The sequence below is a fragment of the Protopterus annectens genome, chromosome 11.part0 (assembly GCF_019279795.1).
Source record: "Protopterus annectens isolate FY-2018-M chromosome 11.part0, PAN1.0, whole genome shotgun sequence".
Classification (NCBI taxonomy): Eukaryota; Metazoa; Chordata; order Ceratodontiformes; family Protopteridae; genus Protopterus; species Protopterus annectens.
The window spans coordinates 1,484,576,765-1,484,596,978 of record NC_056745.1 but is presented as its reverse complement, the minus strand read 5'-3'; the positions used below and the strand labels follow the sequence as shown (position 1 = coordinate 1,484,596,978).

General features: G+C 44.1%; 1 protein-coding gene across 1 annotated transcript in view; it reads left to right on the top strand.

Moving 5' to 3' along the window:
• The window catches only part of TUBGCP6 (tubulin gamma complex associated protein 6), a 1,304,734-nt gene that overhangs the window by 248,498 nt on the left and 1,036,022 nt on the right, over nucleotides 1–20,214 (top strand). The window lies entirely within an intron of this gene.

The window sequence follows — 20,214 nt, the reverse complement described above, 5'->3', positions numbered from 1 at the left end:
CAAAAGGATAAAAACTAACACCGACCCTGGCTATACAAAGATCCAAGACAAATTACGGATCAAAGGAAGCCCCACTAAGAAGCAAAAGGATAAAAACTAACACCGACCCTGGCTATCCAAAGAACCAAGACAAATTACGCATCAAAGGGAAGCCCCACTAAGAAGCAAAAGGATAAAAACTAACACCGACCCTGGCTATCCAAAGAACCAAAACAAATTACGCATCAAAGGGAAGCCCCACTAAGAAGCAAAAGGATAAAACTAACACTCCTGGCTATCCAAAGAACCAAAACAAATTACGCATCAAAGGGAAGCCCCACTAAGAAGCAAAAGGATAAAAACTAACACCGCTCCCTGGCTATCCAAAGAACCAAAACAAATTACGCATCAAAGGGACAAATCCTGAAGCTTTACCAAAACAATAAACTGCCCAAACCCTGCTCCAATACACACAACCTTGCAAAACAACTAATCACTAAGGACAAAAAATCCTACTATAGTAAGCTCCAGTCCAATAATAATAAAAACCCCAAACAGTTCTGGAAGTCAAACTCACTTCTCAATCTATGCTCCAAGAATAACCCCTGTCCTGACCCAAGTATATCTGACCTCGAATTACGCTCACAATTTAACTCATTTTTTATAGAAACTTTTTCTGACCTGACCAAGACTTTTCCCAACAATAATCCACCTGCCCCTCATTCTTCTCCTATTAACCCCCCTAATAACCTTCGCCTTATGTTTGAACTCAAACCTGTCTCTACTAATTTTATAAAAAGACTTCTGTCCAAACTTAAACCTTGCTCCAGTACTCCTGATAATATTCCCTCCTCCTTCCTAAAATGTGCTGCTGACGGTATAGCACTCGCAATCAGCATCATAATCAACAGATCGCTAAAGGAATCGTGTGTACCCAAACTCTGCAGTACAGCCTATATTCGTCCTCTTCACAAAGGAGGCAAAAACACCAACATCTCAAACTTCTGCCCCATTGCTCTGCTCTCACCAATCTCCAAAATCCTAGAAAAATATATCCACCTCCAACTTATTGCCTTTCCTGACCCAAAACCAACTCCTTACACCTACCCAGCATGGCTTCCGCCCATGTCATAGCACTATAACCGCACTACTCTCCTTCTTAGAAACTGTCAATCAAGCCCGAGATTCAGGACGCTTAGTATCCACAGTTCTCCTCGACCTATCTAACGCATTCGATACTGTTTCCCATAAACACCTTCTCTATCATCTCTCCAACCTACACCTCTCGCCAAATACTTTATCCTGGTTCTCTAGTTACCTGTCAGATAGATCTCAGGCAGTTAAATGGAAGAACACCACCTCTACCTTCTTACCTACCCCAACTGGTGTACACAGGGGTCCATCCTCGGACTTAAGCTTTTTAACATCTTCATGAATAACTTTCACATTGCTATTCCTGATGCCAAAGTTCTTTAATATGCAGACGATTCAACTTTAGTCTGCTGTGCCTCAAACCTCCTGAACTGCTGACTAAAACCCAAACTACTGAGAATTGGATGCGTCAAAACCACCTCTCACGCAATGCAAATAAATCATAAATTCTACTATTCCCTCCCTCTAAGACTTTCTCTTATGACAAAAATGCAGAGTCCTTAACCAAACCAACTCACCTATAGAAGTGGTCTCTTTTGCCAAACTTCTTGGTATTACTATAGATAAACACCTCAAGTTTGATATCCATATTCAACAAAATATAAAGAAAACCCACCAAAAGTTAAGTATGCTGTACAGGAAAAATCTCTTCCTCTCCAACTCTACTAGGCATACTCTGGCCACTACTTGCCTTCCGCCATCCTTAATATACGGAGCCCTTCTTCTAACTAACCTGACCTCTTCCATCACCTCTAAACTAGAAAACTGCTATAATAAGATCTCTAAATTTGCCACCAGATCCAAAAATTCCACCCATCACTGCCGTACCATTCAATCTCTGAACTGGCTAGAACTTACAAACTACCCAGACTACCTCCAACTTACCACAGCTCACAGACTTGTATTTCACCCAACAAAATGTTCGGCTCTACCAAGCATCCTTCCCCTCTACACCCCTAATTGAACTCTCAGATGTTCTTCGTGTTTCATTGTTGCAGTCATTACATTTGGGTAATCTGCTGGCAGGTTGCCCTCAGTCGGCCTGAATTTCAAAGTCTTGGGTCCTGCGTTGGTTGCTGTCTCCTCTTCCATGACGTCAGGTCGTCAGGGGTATAAAATATACAGCCGATGCCATTTTCTTTAGTCTTTCTTGCCGTGCGGTGCCCAAAGCAGAAGCATTTCGCAAGTGCCGGTCAGCCGACTACTGAAATATTCGAGTTTGAGTTTCAGAACCGAAGTCTTCACTAAAGCTAAGTACCCCGTTGGGGAAACTTTTTTCTTGCTCCATACCGATGTCAGAAAAAGTTAATAATTGTATTACTTGTGGGAAGCAAATACCTCACAAGGATTTCCATTTATACTGTATTCCTTGCCTAGGCCCTGATCACAGTGTGCCTGGCTGTCGGTTTTGTGCTAGATTTAACCAATGCACTATTAACCGTCGATATATTTTTGCCACCAAGTATTTTGGAAGCAGATTTAATTACCCAGAAATGTCGTTGGATAGCATTCTGACTACCAGAGTACACAGAAAATGCAAAGAAAAGGACAGAGAAAGGCAGTCGAAATCCAAAACCGACGAAGCTTCTCCTAAGCCGTTCACCGGTACTTAGTGAGGCGCTTTCGCAGCCCCTGATACCCGCTACCTTCGAGTCACAGGCCTCTACCGACACCCATGTGGAGTCCGGCATGCCACAAGATACTCACGGTATTGGACCGACGGATGCATCTCCCTCGGATGGGTCTGGAGCCGCTGAGCAGGCACCGGCTTCTGAGGGTATATTCAGACCTCAACATTTGTATATCAAACCGACGACAGCTGCAAAACCAAAGACAAAAGCAACTTCTAAAACTAAAAAAATTATGCATGAGCCATGTGCACAGGCCTCTATGCCTAAAAAACAGATGATCAAAATGGCTGAAGACTTTATTACCTTGATCAGGGGTACCCATCCCCCTCCAGATAAGAGGCCTAGGCAAGGCACTGATTATGAATCTTCAGATCAGGTTTCTATTTCTTCTGATTCCTCTTCTGATCAGGAATTTATCTATACCTTCCTATGAGAATTCTGATGCAGATGCAGAGGAGTCTACCATCTGCATCTCCTCCTGAGGATTATTCATTTGGAGAAACCTTGCATACTTTGAGGGAGCATTTTCACTGGGAGAGTCAAGATTTCTCAGAATCAAAAAAGAGGCTCAGGGATTTCTTTCTTCTCCCTCAGCACAGGCCTTTAGCCATTTCCCCTGTTTTAGACATTGTGGATGATGTGTTTTCGGAGTCAAGCTTGACCCCTGACTCCTTACCTCCGGCTCCCAGTAAGCCTGACAGATATTACAGGGTCCCTGACTCACATACATTTTTATTTAGAAACCCTGCTGCTGATCCTGAAACTATTACACAGGGTCCAAAGGGAGTTAAGGCCTCAACAGCAAAAAATCCTACCCCCTCTGACAGAGATTCAAGGGCACCGGACAGATGGGGAAAAGAGGTTTATACATCTGCAACCTTGGCAATCAGGGCCTTAAACTGTCAATTTCATATGCTTAAGTATCAACCACATGTTATGGGATTGCTGAAACAGAAAATTATGTTGATTTCTGAATGTGCAGAAAATAAAGAATTGCAGGAATTATTGCATGCAGCTAAACAGGTTGGAAAGCATACTTTGCAATGTGGTTTTGATTCCTTAGAGGCGTCCTGCGGGGCCGCAGTTACTGGATCTGTGATTAGGAGGCATGCCTGGCTAAAAGAACAAAATTTGCTTGATCATGTTAAAGCTAAATTGCTAGATGCACCTTTACAGCATGATACTCTGTTTGGTATTAAGGCAGAAGAGGTTTTAAAGAAAATGGAAGACAAAGCTAAGTCTATGCAAACTGTTAAAGACTTCTTACAAGTGCAGCCACCAAGATTCAGTAGACACTGGCCTACAAAAAAATTGGTCCTTTCCCGTGTCAGACAGAGCTCAAAGGGACAAATCCAGATGCACTAAGGGTTCCAGATACCAGGCGCAAGATTCATACAGGTCAAAGCAATGGGGTTCTTCTACCTCCAAATCTGGAGGAGATAAAGCGCAAACCTACAGAAAACAGTCCCAATGACTTCTCTCTGCCAACACCAAGCACTTATCTTTTGGCAGCACCCGTAGGGGGAAAATTAGCACTTTTTGCTCAAAACTGGCAGTTAATAACCCAGGACAAGTGGGTACTAAACATAGTATCACAGGGATACAGATTCCATTTCTACACTCTGCCAATGGCATATGGTTGGCCAGATCTGCCAAAAAATCAATGGGCAGAGGCACAGAAACAGGTTACGTCCCTCATGGATATGGGGGCCATTCAGCCAGTACCAGAACAGGAAATAGGACAAGGATTTTACTCAAGACAGTTCTTGGTACCCAAAAAGGACAAGGTCTGGCAGCCAATACTGGATTTATCGATTTTGAACACATACCTGAACATTCCAAAATTCAAAATGCTGACTTTGCAGCAGCTTCTGCCCATGCTGTGCAAGAATGCTTGGCTAGTGGCATACCTGCATGTCCCAATAAGACAATCGTGCAGAAGATACCTCGGATTCAAGGCTGGCTTAATGCATTACCAATTCTCTGCACTGCACTTTGGCTTATCTACTGCGCCCAGGGTCTTTACAAAGTGCCCTGCACCAGTAATTGCATTTTGCAGACAAGTATACAAATATACTCTTACTTGGACGACTGTCTCATTCAAGCAGAGAACAAGGACATTCTTCTTCGACACCTGGCGTTTGTGAAAAGGCTTCTAACATGCCTAGGGTACACAAACGAAAATAAATCACAACTGGTACCCTCTTAAAAGATAACATTCCTGGGTGCAAGCTTGAATACAACTGCCCAGATCGCTTACAAGCAAAGGCAACTGACTACTTACTTCAAATTGCAACAAAAACACAATTATCTGCAAGACAAATTCTGCAGGCTTTGGGCTTCATGGTATCCTGCATCCTACTGATTCCATGTGCAAGACTGCATATGAGGAAACTTCAATGGTACCTAAAAAGTTTATGGAGTCAACATTCTCACAGTCTGGAAATAATGATTCCTCTCTTTCCCTGCCTACAGCAGGAGTTTCTATGGTGGGCAAAGGCATGTCACCAAAACATGGGACGGGCCTTCACTCTACCCCCTGCCAGCCAAACCTTAACAGACACATCAGATTATGCCTGGGGGGCCCACATGGCAGGAAGATGCATTCAGGGCATATGGACCCCAAAACAAATGCATCTACATATCAACCAGAAAGAGATGCTAGCTGTTCAAAATGCCCTAACAGCCTTCAAGGACTTACTTCATTCAGGACAACTACTGATGAAGACGGACAACAACCACGGTCATGTGGTATATAAACAAGCAAGGGGGCACACACTCTTACCCCCTTTGCAGATTAGCCATGGCACTGTGGAACACAGCTTTGACCTACCAAATACATCTTCAAGCTCAATTCCTACCAGGAAAGCAAAATACTCTGGCAGACGATTTAAGCAGAAACCGTATGGATCCTCACGAGTGGAAACTAAATCCACAAGTCTTCAGCATGATAATAGAGAAATGGGAGACCCCGGACATAGATCTATTTGCCTGTCCTCAAAATTATCAATTGAAAAGATTTTGCACAAGGACTTATCACAGACAAGCATGGAAAGTGGACGCCCTATCCTTCAGTTGGAAAAACCTATCAGTTTACGCCTTTCCTCCTCTGCCTCTTCTTCCCAAGGTCCTCCTAAAAGTCAGACAAGAGAAACCAAAGATGATACTAATTGCCCCGGACTGGCCCCGCCAATACCGGTACCCAGTCCTAAGGAACTTGTCTCAATACCCAGCTTGGACCTTACCTCAAAGACCTCAACTACTGTCCCAGCAAAACAATCATATCATGCACAATCAACTCCAGACACTGAACCTGACAGCATGGCTGGTCATGTAGATGTTCATCGTGTTTCACTGTTGCAGTCATTACTCTTGGGTTGTCCTGCTGGCAGGCTACCCTCAGTCGGCCAGAATTCCAAAGTCTAGGTCCGGCGTCGGTTGCTGTCACCTCTTCCCTGACGTCAGTGCACCAGGGGTATAAAAGATGCAGCCGACGCCATTTTCTTCAGTCTTTCTTGCCGCGCGGTGCCCGAAGCAAAAGCAGTTTGCAAGTGCCGATCGGCTGACTCCAGAACCAAAGTCTTCATTAAAGCTAAGTACCCCGTTGGGGAAACTTTTTTCTTGCTCCAGACTGATGTCAGAAAAAGTTAACAATTGTATTTCTTGTGGGAAGCAAATAACTCATAAGGATTTTCACTCTTACTGTATTCCTTGCCTAGGCCTTGATCACAACGTTGCTAGTTGTCGGTTTAGTGCTAGATTTAACCAACGCACTATCAAGCGTTGGTTCGATTTTGCATTTCATTACTTTGGCCGAAGATTTAATTACATAATGCCGTCAGAACAGCCGACATCCGGAGTTTACAAAAAATGCAAGGACAAGGATAGGCATCCGAGGTCCAAAACCGACGACGAAGCCTCTACTAGGCCAGTCGCCAGTTCTCAGTGAGGCACTTTCGCAGCCCCTGGTGCCCGCTACCTCAGAGCCACAGGCCGCTACCAACATGGAACCGACTAGGCCTCTGGATACTCAAGGTATTGGACACTCTGAAATCACTCCCTCAGATGGGTCCGGAGCCGCTGAGCAGGCATCGGCTTCTGAGGGTGTCTTCAGACCTACACAAGTATATATTAAGCCATCTTCAGCTTCAAAGATTAAAGCAGCTCTAAAGGCAAAGAAACAAGCACAGCATTCTCCTACTCAGACTTCCATGCCTAAAAAACAGATGCTCAAAATGGCCGAAGACCTAATTATTTTGATCAGGGGCTCCCATCCCCCTCCTGATAAGAGGCCTAGCAAGAGACAGAGTATGATTCTTCTGATCAGCTATCTATTTCCCCTGATTTTTCTTCTGAACATGTTTACTCCATGCTTCTCTATGAGGATTCTGATGCTGAAGAATCCATTCCTTCAGCCTCTCCTCCTGAGATTATTCTTTTGGGGAAACACTGCATACTATGAGGGAGCATTTCCACTGGGAGAGCCAAGATTATTCTGAATCTAAGAAAAGGCTCAGAGGCTTTCTGCTTCTTCCTCAGCACAGACCCCTTGCTATTCCGCCTGTTCTAGACATTGTGGATGATGTATTTTCAGAGTCCGGTCTGTCCCCTGATTCTTTATCCCCTGCACCTGCTAAGCCAGACAGTTACTACAGGGTCCCAGATTCTCATAAATTCCCATATAAAAACCCCGCTGCTGAACCAGAAACTATATCTCAGGGTCCCAAGGGGGGTTAAAGCTTCCACTGCAAAAAACCCTGTCCCCTCTGATAGGGATTCTAGGGCTCTAGACAGATGGGGGGAAAAGTTTACACTTCTGCTACCCTGGCTGTAAGGGCTTTAAATTGTCAGTTTCATATGCTTAAATATCAGCAATATTTAATGTCACTACTTAAGCAGAAAATGTTGACAAATACTGAATGTTCAGAGTACAAGGAATTGCAGGATTTATTGCATGCAAATGAACAAGTGAGAAAGCATACTTTTCAATGTGGTTATGATTCACTGGAGACCTCTTGCAGGGCCGCTGTTACAGGTTCTGTTATTAGAAGGCATGCTTGGTTAAAGGAACAGAATCTGCCTGATCATGTTAAAGCAAAATTATTAGATGCAGCATTACAGCATGATACTTTGTTTGGTACTAAAGCAGAAGATGTGTTGAAAAAAATGGAGGATAAAGCAAAATCCATGCAGACGGTCAAGGATTTCTTACAGGTACAGTCACCCAGGTTTAGCAGGAACTGGCCTTCTAAAAATTGGTCCTTTCCAGTCTCAGACAGACCACAAAGAGGCAGATACAGGCGTCCCAGAGGCAGATCTCAGCCCCAAGGCTCATACAAGCCTAAACAATGGGGTGCTCCTACCTCCAAAAGCAGAGAAGACAAATCACAACCTTACATGAAACAGTCCCAATGACTTTCCTCTACCAGTTCCAAGCAGTTTTCTTTTGACAGCCCCCCTTAGGGGGAAAACTAACACTTTTTTCATCAAATTGTTACCCAAGACAAATGGGTCCTGAACATAGTATCCCAAGCCTACAGGTTCCATTTTCACTCTCTACCAAGGTCAAAGGGCATGCCAGACCTGCCACACAATCCATGGGCAGAGGCACAAAAGCAAATTACAGCCCTCATGGACATTAGGTCCATTCAGCAAGTACCACAACAAGAGCAGGGGCAAGGATTTTACTCCAGACTTTTCCTAGTACCCAGGAAGGACAAAACCTGGAGACCTATTCTGGACCTGCCTATACTAAATACGTTTCTGGAAGTTCCAAAATTCAAGATGTTGACTCTACAGCAGCTACTGCCCATGCTGGGCAAGAGGGCTTGGCTCGTAACTTTGCACCTAAAAGAGGTATACCTGGATGTCCCAATCAGACAATCTTGCAGAAGATACCTCAGATTCATAGCTGGCTCAATGCATTACCAATTCTCTGCATTGCCCTTTGGCTTATCTACTGTGCCCAGGGTCTTCACAAAATGCCTGGCACCAGTAATTGCATTTTGCAGACAAAAAGGAATTCAAATATATCCCTACTTGGACGACTGCCTAATTCAAGCAGAGAACAAAGACACTCTTCTAAAGCATCTGGCGTTTGTAAAAAGATTACTAATTGGCCTAGGGTACACAGTAAATGAAAATAAATCAAAACTAGTGCCCTCTCAAGAGATAATATTCCTGGGTGCAAGCATAAATATAAATGCCCAGATGGGTTATCTCACGCCAGACAAGCAAAAACAACTGACTACTTACTTCAAGAAACTGGCAACAAAAACCCACTTATCTGCGAGGAAAATCCTGCAGGCCTTGGGTTTCATGGCATCCTGCATTCTACTAATTCCATATGTCAGACTGCATATGAGGAATCTACAATGGTATCTGAAAAGTGTTTGGACTCAGCATTGCCACAGCCTGGAGACAGTAATTGCACTTATTCCCTGCCTACAACAGGAGTTTCGATGGTGGGCAGAAGCCTGTCACTACAACAAGGGTCTGCCATTCAGTTTACCCACAGCCAGACAGAGACTGACAACGGATGCATCAGATTATGCCTGGGGGGCCCATATGGCAGGAAAACGTACTCAGGGCACGTGGCCTGCAAACCAGATGCATCTTCACATCAATCAAAAAAAGATGCTGGCTGTTCAAAATGCCCTGACAGCTTTCAAGGACCTGCTTCGTCCAGGACAGTTACTGATAAAGACAGACAACACTACGGTCATGTGGTACATAAACAAGCAGGGAGGTGCACATTCCTACCCCCTCTGCAGACAAGCAATGACCTTATGGGACACAGCATTGTCTTTTCATGTTCACCTGCAAGCACAATTCCTGCCAGGAAAAACAAATACTTTGGCAGACGAAATAAGCAGAAACCTCATGGATCCCCACGAATGGAAACTGGATCCACAAGTCTTCAGCATGATAATAAGGAAATGGGGAAGCCCAGACATAAGTCTGTTGGCCTCTCCTCACAACTGTAAATTGCAGAGATTTTGCACAAGGATTTATCACAAGCAAGCATGGAAAGTGGACGCCCTATCATTCAGCTGGAAAAATCTAACAGTATATGCTTTCCCCCCACTGCCTCTCCTTCCCAGAGTACTCCTAAAGGTCAGACAAGAGAAGCCAAAAATTATATTGATTGCAGCAGACTGGCCACGCCAGCACTGGTACCCAGTCCTAAAGAGCTTGTCTCCAGGTCCAGCATGGATATTGCCTCAAACTTCTCAATTGCTGACCCAACAAAACAATCCGATCCTGCACAGCCAACTCAGGACCTTAAATCTGGCAGCACGGTGGATAATGTAGCCATTCAGAACACTCCTCTTTCAAAAGCTGTTATGGATATCATCTTGGAGGCCAGGAGGCCCAGTACCAGAAGGCCCAGTACCAGAAAATTGTATGCAGAAAAATGGAAGATTCTGTGCTTGGAACCAGGAACAAGGCATTGACACGTCTGTACCAAATATTCCTCAGATTTTACAGTACCTAACTGAGATGCTGAACAAAGGCCTTTCTTTCTCATCAATTAAGATTCATGCCTCTGCCTTTTCAGCACATTGCAATACGGAACCACCTATCTTTTTTTCTCATCCTTTAATAAGGCAGTATCTCAGAGGGGCCAAAAACATTAGACCTCCAAGGAGAGCACCAATTCCGGCCTGGGACCTCAGTCATGTTTTGGAAAAACTCACACTGCCTCCTTTCGAGCCAGCATCAACAGCAGATATAAAATTCTTATCCTGGAAAACAGCTCTGCTCCTAGCAATAACCTCTGCAAAGTGAGTCTCGGAGTTACAAGCACTCATGGCTGTGGAACCTTTCATCATTATTCATCCAGATATGGTTTCTCTGAGGACAAACCCTTCATTTATGCCTAAGGTGGTGTCCAGTGTGGCTCTCAACCAAACCATTCACTTGCCTACCTTTTACCCAAGTCCGCAGAACAAGGGTGAGAAAATTCTGCATTCTTTGGACATACACAGACAGTTGCACTTCTACTTGGACAGAACTAAAGCTTTCAGAAAGACTGAGCAACTTTTAGTGTCATATGCTACAGGATCACAAGGAAAGGTGATCTCATAACAGACTATTTCTAAATGGACAGGCCATTGCATCCATTTCTGCTATTTTCAACATGGCAAACCAGTGCCTAAAGGCATTAGGCCTCATTCCACCAGAGCAGCAGCCACTTCAGCAGCCTTCCTCAGAGGAGTACCAACCAAAGATATCCTAGAGGCTGCAACTTGGAGTTCAGTGCACACCTTTACAAAGCACTACCACTTGCCTCTCTATTCTAAGTCCAAAGCAGGCTTTGCCACTGCAGTTCTGCAGGGCCTCATAGCCTCTCCTAATCCTATTTAGCCCAGCCACCCATCCTCAGCTTTGGGATTCAACCCAAGAGTAATGACTGCAACAGTGAAACACGATGAACATAGTACAGTTGTGTACCTACCATAAATGTAGATGTTAGAGTGTATTCACTGTTGCAGTCCAGGTTACCCACCCGCCACCCCCCTTCTCTTTGCTGGGACTTATCTGCACTTCTCCATCCTATACAAACTTTTTGGTGTATTTGCTTGTAGGTGAAGGACATGTTATTTTTGTGCATGCATTTTTATTGGCATATTTTTCAGCCTACCAATTTGGGGGCACCTGACATCTGGGGCAAGAAAAACTGAAGAAAATGGCGTCGGCTGCATCTTTTATACCCCTGGCGGACTGACGTCAGGGAAGAGGCAACAGCAACTGACGCCGGGCCTAGACTTTGGAATTCTGGCCGACTGAGGGTAGCCTGCCAGCAGGATAACGTAAGAGTAATGACTGCAACAGTGAATACACTCGAACATCTACATTTATGGTAGGTACACAACTGTACTTTATACAAACAACACCTCTCAGTAAAGCTGTGATGGATGTCATTTTGGAAGCCAGAAGGCCTAGTACTAGAAAATCTTATGCTGATAAATGGAAGAGATTCTGTGCTTGGAATCCAGCACAAGGAACTGATACAGCAGAACCAAATATTCCTCAGATATTACAATACTTAACTGAGATGCTTGACAAAGGCCTATCTTTCTCATCAATTAAAATCCATACCTCTGCCATTTCGGCTCATTACAATACAGAGCCACCAATCTTTTCCCATCCTTTACTAAAGCAGTATCTTAGAGGAGCCAACAATTTAAGGCCTCCTAGAAGATCACCATTACCTGCATGGGACCTCAATTATGTGTTGGAAAAGCTCACCCTGCCCCCATTTGAACCAGCTGCTACTGCTGATATAAAGTTCTTATCATGGAAAACAGCTCTGATACTAGTAATTACATCAGCAAGAAGAGTTTCAGAGCTACAGGCCCTCATGGCTGTAGAGCCTTTTATCATATTTTACCCAGACATGGTGTCTCTGAGGACAAATCCTACATTTATGCCTAAGGTGGTTTCCAGTGTGGCTCTTAACCAAACACTTCATCTGCCAACCTTTTATCCAAATCCGCAGAACAAGGGAGAGAGAATTCTGCACTCCTTGGACGTACACAGACAGCTAAGATTCTCCTTGAGCAGGACTAAAGCGCTAAGAAAAACTGAGCAATTACTAGTGTCATATGCTGCAGGATCAGAAGGAAAGGCTATTTCAAAGCAGACAATTTCAAGCCACTGCATCCGTTTCTGCCACTTACACCATGGTAAACCTGTGCCCAAGGGCACTGGGTCTCATTCCACAAGTGCTGCAGCTACTTCGGCAGCCTTTCTCAGAGGAGTACCAACCAAAGACATTCTAGAGGCTGCTACTTGGAGTTCTGTTCACACCTTTACAAAACATTACGATTTGCCTCTCTACTGTAAGTCCAGGGCAGGCTTTGCCACTGCAGTTCTGCAGGGCCTTATAGCCGCACCTAATGCTGTTTAGCTCTAGCCTCCCAACCATAGCTTTGGGATTCTACCCAAATATAATGACTGCAACAGTGAAACACGAAGAACATAGTACAGTTGTGTACACTTACCATATGTTCGAGTGTGTTCACTGTTTCCGTCCAGGTTACCCACCCGCCATCCCCCTGTCATTCTGGAGTTTCTTTCCTTCTCTATCTTCTACAACCTATGTGGTGTATTTGCTTGTAGATGAAGGTGAAGTTTATATTGATGCATGTATATGTATATATATATATATATATATATATTTTTTTTTTTTTTTTTTTTTTTGCTACCTTTTTGAAGGCACCTGACATCTGGGGCAAGAAAAAACTAAAGAAAATGGCGTCGGCTGCAGGTTTTCTACCCCTGATGTCATAGAAGAGGAGACAGCAACCGACACAGGACCGAAGACTTTGGAATTCAGGCCAAATGAGTGCAACCTGCCAGCAGATTACCCAAATGTAATGACTGCAACAGTGAATACACTCTAACATCTACATTTATGGTAAGTGTACGCAACTGTACTTTCTGAACATCAAAACTTAATTACTATCCACAAACCTAAACGACCTGCTGGCCAACTTCTCCACTCTTTCTCACTAGGCAAGAAATGGAATTCTCTCCCTTCCATAGGGCAATATCAGACTCAGAAAACTTCAAAACCCAGCTTTTCGCATACCTGTCCTCCAAATGGAAATGTACCAGCTTTCACCCTACCTAATTCTATTAAGGAAATGCCCCGAGGAGGTTTGTTCGCCTGGGTTCCTAACCTCTCTCTAACTCCCATAACTATTTCCTAGAGTGGACTCGAGCTTTCTGCAACTCCTGTAGCTACTCACACACAATTACAACTTTGTAAATACTGCAAATAGCATCTTACTTTAAATGAGTGTAAGTAAAGTGTTTCCACACTTCAAATAAAAGAATGTATGTTCAAATGAATCTGTACAGTACAACCCTTAGATCGAGCACAATGAACTTTGTTGATCATGTTTGATATTGAATGTACATATTTGTAAACTGTACTATATACTGTACGTTTTATACTGTTGTATCTTTACTGTATTATGTATTACAGAGATTTTCTTCCTGGGCCTTCACTGAAAACGAGCACATTTGGGCCCAGTGGACTTCCCCGGTAATCAAACTGGAAATAAATAAATAAATACATGCCTCTGCTATTTCTGCTAATTTTCCCAGCGAGCAGCCTCTTTTTTCACACCCTCTGATTAAACAGTTCCTCAGAGGGGCTAGCAACTTGAGCCCCCCCAGAAGGGCACCAACACCAGCTTGGGATCTTAACTTTGTCTTATTTTCCCTCCATACCCCTTTTTTCTTTCTCCCTTTTTTTATTTTTTTTTTCCCCTTGTTGTCCTTTCTTACAAGGGACATATTGGAATTTATTTTCCACTGGTGGGGTTCTATCTCTAGAGCCTTGCCTCCTACTTTGGGGGCTCCTGACAGGTTAGGGCAAGAAAAACTGATGTAATGGCATCAGCTGCCCTACTTTATACCACTGACTACCTGACATCAGTCCTGAAGCGACAGCAACTGACGCAGAAATACTAAGTCTCTGATATTCGGGCCGGCCGAGGGTTGCCCTGGCAGGGATAACCCAAATGTGATGACTGCAACAGTGAAACATGAAGAACATCTACGTTTATGGTAAGTGTACACAACTGTGCTATCTCCTGCCAGTATACCAAAGCCTTATGATCTTGTATGCACTGTACATCACACACATTCTCCCTGCACAGGATGTAGGGCACAAAAGTGATGTATGGATGCAGTTACCCAGAACTTCTGTGCCGCCAGTCTGAACGCCTTTATTGCTCATCGGTCTGAATGCCTTGTTGCTGTGCTGAATACCTAGCTGTCAGATAAATGCTCTGTTGGGGTTGGTTTTGCCTTTTCTTTTCTATGGTCTTGTATTTTATTTTGCTTAGAGTTCAGTTCATCCAAGAAGGGAAAATGTAAGTGTGTGAGGCAGATTCCCCATAAGGATTGTCACGAACAGTGTTTCTTTTGTTTGGGTGTTTCCCACGACCATACCTCTTTTAATATCTGTAAGGCATTTGTGCCTAAGACACTCAGAAACCGTTTGTCTTCCCTGGCCGTTTATCTTGAAAACCAACAGCTAAAACATTTAGCCCAGAGTAGCATGGCGGAATCCGTTCACCCCGAGATATTGTCACTAGGTGTGAAGAAGGCCAAGAAGTATTGGCTGCATTCTTTAGCTATCCAGTCTCCACCTGACATCCCTGTAGAAGTGGGTAATAGTTGCATCTACAGTGGGTTCCTCGTATGCGATCCTGTTGGGAGGCCAACATGGATCCATCTTTTTGCACATCCTCTGAGGTTTTACATGCATCTGCTCCAGACCTTGAGGGGAGAACAGCTGTTGATTATTTTGGAAGGTCCTAGGAAGATTCTGCAGATATTGGTAGGGGAGGAGGTTCCAGAAACACTTTTTGACTCTCGCCAAGGGTTGGACTCTCAGGTATTTGCTAGGGCTGACTTCCCTTCCAAGAAAAGGCAAAAGATGAAGCATGTTTCGCTCCATCCTAAGGATCCTCAAAGAGAATGTCAAGAGTTTACTCAGAACTTGTTTTCTGCCTTGATGGCCCTGAAGCCTCTTCAGAAGGTTTCAGTGCCTGCTCCTTCTTGGACCTCTACCCCTTCTAAATGGCCTAAGGAACCAGATTCCTTGGATGAGTATTCGGAGTCTGAAAAGGGATCCTTCTCCTATTCTTTACAGATGCCTTCACCTTTGGCTTGTGGTTCTGATGAAGAGGAATCGATTAGCCTTGAGTCTCCTTTTGAGGAATTGTCCTTTGGGGACACAATTGCTGGGATGATGGAATACTTTAAGTGGAATTCTTCTCAAGTGTCAGATATTCAGAAGACATATCATGAGTTGCTTCTGTTGGATACTCCTAAACCCTCTGCAATTTCTCCTGTGTTGGCTGCATTGTTAGACACTTTCATTGCTGCTTTTCCTGATTCTAAGACTTCTGCTCCTAAGAAAACTGATAAGTTCTATAACGTCCCTGAGGATTGTTAATTTTTATTTGTGTCCTTCTGCGGATCCTACTGACAAACCTTCCAAGCTCTTGCCCTCTTACTTTTGCCTTCTAATCAGGATAGTGGGGCAATGGAGATGATTGCTAAGAAGGTTGATGCTGCTTCTACTTTAGCCTTTAGGACTATTAATTACCAGACCCACAAGGTCAAATGTGCTCCAGCCATGATTGCTCAAGCTTGCTAGGTTATTTCTGACCTACTAGATTCTGAAGGCAAATCTTCTGTCTTATGTATTTTAGGTTCTTCTTATCAAGTGTAGCTATGATGCTGCTGATGCCTTTTCCGCGGCTGTGACTTTTGGCTCTGACATGAGGCTTTATTGTTGCTTCATCTCCATTCTTTGCCTGATAACATTTAGGTCAAGTTGTTGGATGTTTGTTTGGATAATAAAACTCATTTTGGGACTGCTACTGCTGATGACCTGTTTAATTCTCTTCATGAGAAAGGCAAAGCCTTGCAGGACCTTAAGCATATTTTTATCTCTCCTGTCCCTAAGTTCCAGAGGAATTGTCGTTGTAGATGAGCTTTTGTCCGCAGCCAGCCATGCCAGGTGTCCAAAGGCAGGAAGGGCGGCAGGCGAGACTCCTGTGCTAAGGTGTCCAGGTCTTCTGTGGCACAGAACCCTTCTTTATCCAATAAGTCTGCTGCTCTTTGATAATCCCCCCCCTTCCCACTCTTAGACGAGGTTCCTTTTTCCCTTCTGCTTACAGTTTGTCTTCCAAATTGTCTTCTCATCACTTCACACTCTTGTCTTCTTTCTGTCATCTGTCAGTGTTGCTTCATAGTATGGAAATCTCTCCCACCTTTTTTTCAGGGATTCTTCAACCTCCTCTAGAGCAACTTCCTCATTTTCCGGAGGTGGTAGGGTCCCTGGTGAACCAAGGAACCATTCAGTCTGTTCCCCCGTCCCAAGTGAGAAAGGGTTTTTTTAGTCCAGAATATTCATTGTTCCTCAAAAGGAGGGTCCTTAGAGACCTATTCTGGATCTCTCTTTGCTCAGCACCCTTCTCAAGGTCCCCACTTATTGGATGCCTATTCTTCAAACTGTTTCCTCTTTTACTACCTCAGGCTTTTCTGGTGTCTTTGGAGTTGAAGGATGTTTACCTCCATGTCCCTGTTCACCCTGTTTTCAAGACGTTTTTGTTTCTCTGTCTTTCTCTCATTTTCAGTTCTCTGCTTTGCCCTTTGGTCTCTCTGCTGCCCCAAGAGGTTGCTCCTGTGATTGCTTTTTGCTTGCTCCAAGGTGTTCAGATTTTTCCTTATCTAGACAACCTGTTGCTTCAGGCACCTTCCTCCAGTCACCTGTTACAGGACCTGGAGTTCATAATCTGTATTCTTCAAAGTCTGGGGTTCACTATCAACTTCCAAAAGTCCTTCCTGACTCCCTCTCAGGATCATGTGTATGTGGGATGCAAGATTCAGACAGTGCCAATGCTGGCCTCTCTTCCTCCTGCAAAAGTTTTGTCAATGACCACCTTTTTTCAGTCGTTTCTTCCTTTGACTGCCATTTCAGACAGAGAATTTTTCTGGCCCTGGGATTCATGGCCTCTTCTGTTTCAGTGATCCCTCCTGCCAGACTGAGTATGCAGACGCTTAATGGTACCTCTAGTCGGTTTGGCTTACAGCATTGCCATCCTCTGGATTTTAGTGTACCTCTTCTTCCTTGGTCTAAAAAAGGAATTTGAGTGGTGGATTCAACAATCTGCTCTCAACCCAGGCCAGCCCTTTCAGCCTCCACTCCCTTCTCAAGAGCTGTTCACTGATGCCTCAGACATGGGGTGGGGGGGCTACTTTTGGTCACCTGAAAGTTCAGGTTCTCTGCCCCCCCCCCCCATCCTAAGTCTTACCATATCAGCATCAAAGAGAAGGGCTTTCCATCCAGAAAAAAGGAGGTCATTGTCCCACTGTACTCATCCCTCATTAGATCAATTATAGAGTACAACGCCCCATTTTGTATGTACCTCACAAGACATCTGCAATAACTGGAAAGGCCACAGAAATACCTCACTAAAAGAATCACAGGCCTAAAGCAGATGCCCTGTGCTGACCATCTAAAAACAACTCCAGCTATACTGTGTCGCATATCGCCTACTCAGAGGTGATCTCTGTTTAACATAAAACGCCATGTCAAACCCAGTGCTGCTGGACATGCTACACTTAAAGAAATCCAAATCCCTCAGAGCTACAAGCTCCAGGGATCTAAACCTTGTCATCACAATGAACAAAACATGCCGGAGAGATAGGTTCCTGTCCCACCCCATACTCTGGAATCAACTGCCCCTGCATGTCAAGCTGAGCGCTTCTTTGGCCCTCTTCAGAAGGAACCTTGATGATTGGATGAGAGATAGGAAATTCACCCTGGGGATCATGTCAGTCGCCCTGCTAGACAGGGGGACCAGGGAAGTAAATATTCTGGGAAGAAATCGCCAGGGAATTGATATGGCAAGGCTTGTATAGGCCCTAGGGCCGATAGCGTAGTACCAACCTATGAACCTAAGAGTGCTCGGATTATGACCCTTCAAGCTTTTCACTCCATGTTCTGTCCAGGCCCCTTCAAGGTGTACACAGACAACATTACATTGATATGTATGTCAAGCAGGGAGGTACAAAATTGTATCTCCTTTGCAGGATGGCTCTTCAGGCTTGGGAAGTAGCATTCAGTTATCATTTAACTCTTCAGGCAGTATATATTCCTTCAAAGCACAATATAGTGACACTCACTCAACAGGTCCAAAACGCAGGCTCATGAATGGATGCTTCACAGAGACATATTTCTGGACATAGTCCATCAGTGTGATATTCCTCAGGTACATCGTTTTGCCTCCCCTCTAAACGGGCAGCTCCCTCTCTTCTCTTCCAGAGTGCCATGCCATCTGGTGTGGAAGTTGGACACCCTTTCTTTTCCTTGGAAGGGGATGTTTCTTTATGCTTTTCCTCCTCTTCCTCTACTTTCAGGAGTCCTGCAGAAGATTTAGGTGGACTCCCCAAAAATCTTGATAGTGACTCCCTTTTGGCCAAGACAACACTGGTTCCCCTTGTTAGTGCATCTGGCCAGGAGCAATCACCACAGTTTAACTCACCAGTTGGATCTCCTTACACAGGACAAGGGGGTCTCTCATCTATCCTCACTTGTCCACTCTTTAACTAACACTGTGGGTGATAGGGTTTTGTTCCCTTTGTTTTCTGAGGATGTGCTCAGGGTTTTACAGGAGCAAGGAAACCTGCACCCAGGAAATCCTGCATGTCCAAATAGGAAAGGTTTTCTGTCTGGTGCCATACTCATTACTGGGACCCTTTTTAGGGGAAGTCCCTTTGGTCCTCTCCTATTTGATTGAGTTGCTCTAGTCTGATTTGGCCTGTTCTTCTTTGCAGGCCCATTTGTAAGCCATTTCTACTTGTATGCCCTTGAAATCCTCCCTTGACTTCTCATTTTGAGGTCAAGCAATTTCTTAAAGGTGTCCTGCATCTTAGAACCCAAAGGAAACCTATTCCTTCCCCTTGGGACCTGAATTTTGTTTTGGAAAAATTGACTCAGGTTCCTTTTGAGCGTGCAGATTCTGCTTCTTTGCAACATTGTACCTGGAAGACTGTTTTGTTGCCGGCTCTTACTTCTTATTGGAGGGTTTCTAAACTCCAGGCCCTTATGGCCACTCCTCCTTTTTTGTTCTTTTACAGAGACAGGGTGTCTGTTTGCACTAATCCTTCTTTTATGCCCAAGGTAACAAATTAGTTGTCCTTGAATCACTCAGTACAACTCCCTTTCTTTTTCCGTTCTCCTCAATCTGCTAGTGAGAGGGTCTTGCATTCCTTGGATTTGCAGTGACAGCTTTGGTACTATTTGGATTAAACTTGGGCCATTCATAAGTCTGAACAGCTTTGTGTTTCTTTTTATACCAGGGGATTGGGTTTGGCTGTTTCTAAGCAAATCATATCCTCCTGGATATCCAAGACCATTTCCTTTTTATTTTTTTCATGGCATATCTCTGTGTACTTCTGTAGAGATCATTACACTAGGGCTGTTGCCTCTTATGGTGCTTTCTACAAGGGATTGGACATCAGTGCCATCTTTGAAGCTGGTGTTTGGTCTTCAGTGCATACCTTTACTAAGCAGTATAAGTTGGATATGGTTTCTTTGGCCAGAGCAGGTTTTGCTAGAGCCATTTTGTATGGGTTTGTTGAGGGCTCTTCCCAGTCTTCAACCCCCCATTTTGTTTCTTGGGCTTTTTTTTGTCCGTATAATAAGTAATACTGCAGCAGTGATATAGAAGGACATAGTACAGTTGTGTAAAGTCTTACCATAGCAGTAGATGTCCTTCTCTTCACTGCTGAACTAGTCACCCCCCCCCCTCTTGTTTGTTGTGTTTTTTGTTTTGGATTCGCTTTTGGCTGAGAGTCTCGCCATTTTTTTTCCACAGCATTTTTTCCCTCTGGATGTGCATGGATTCCT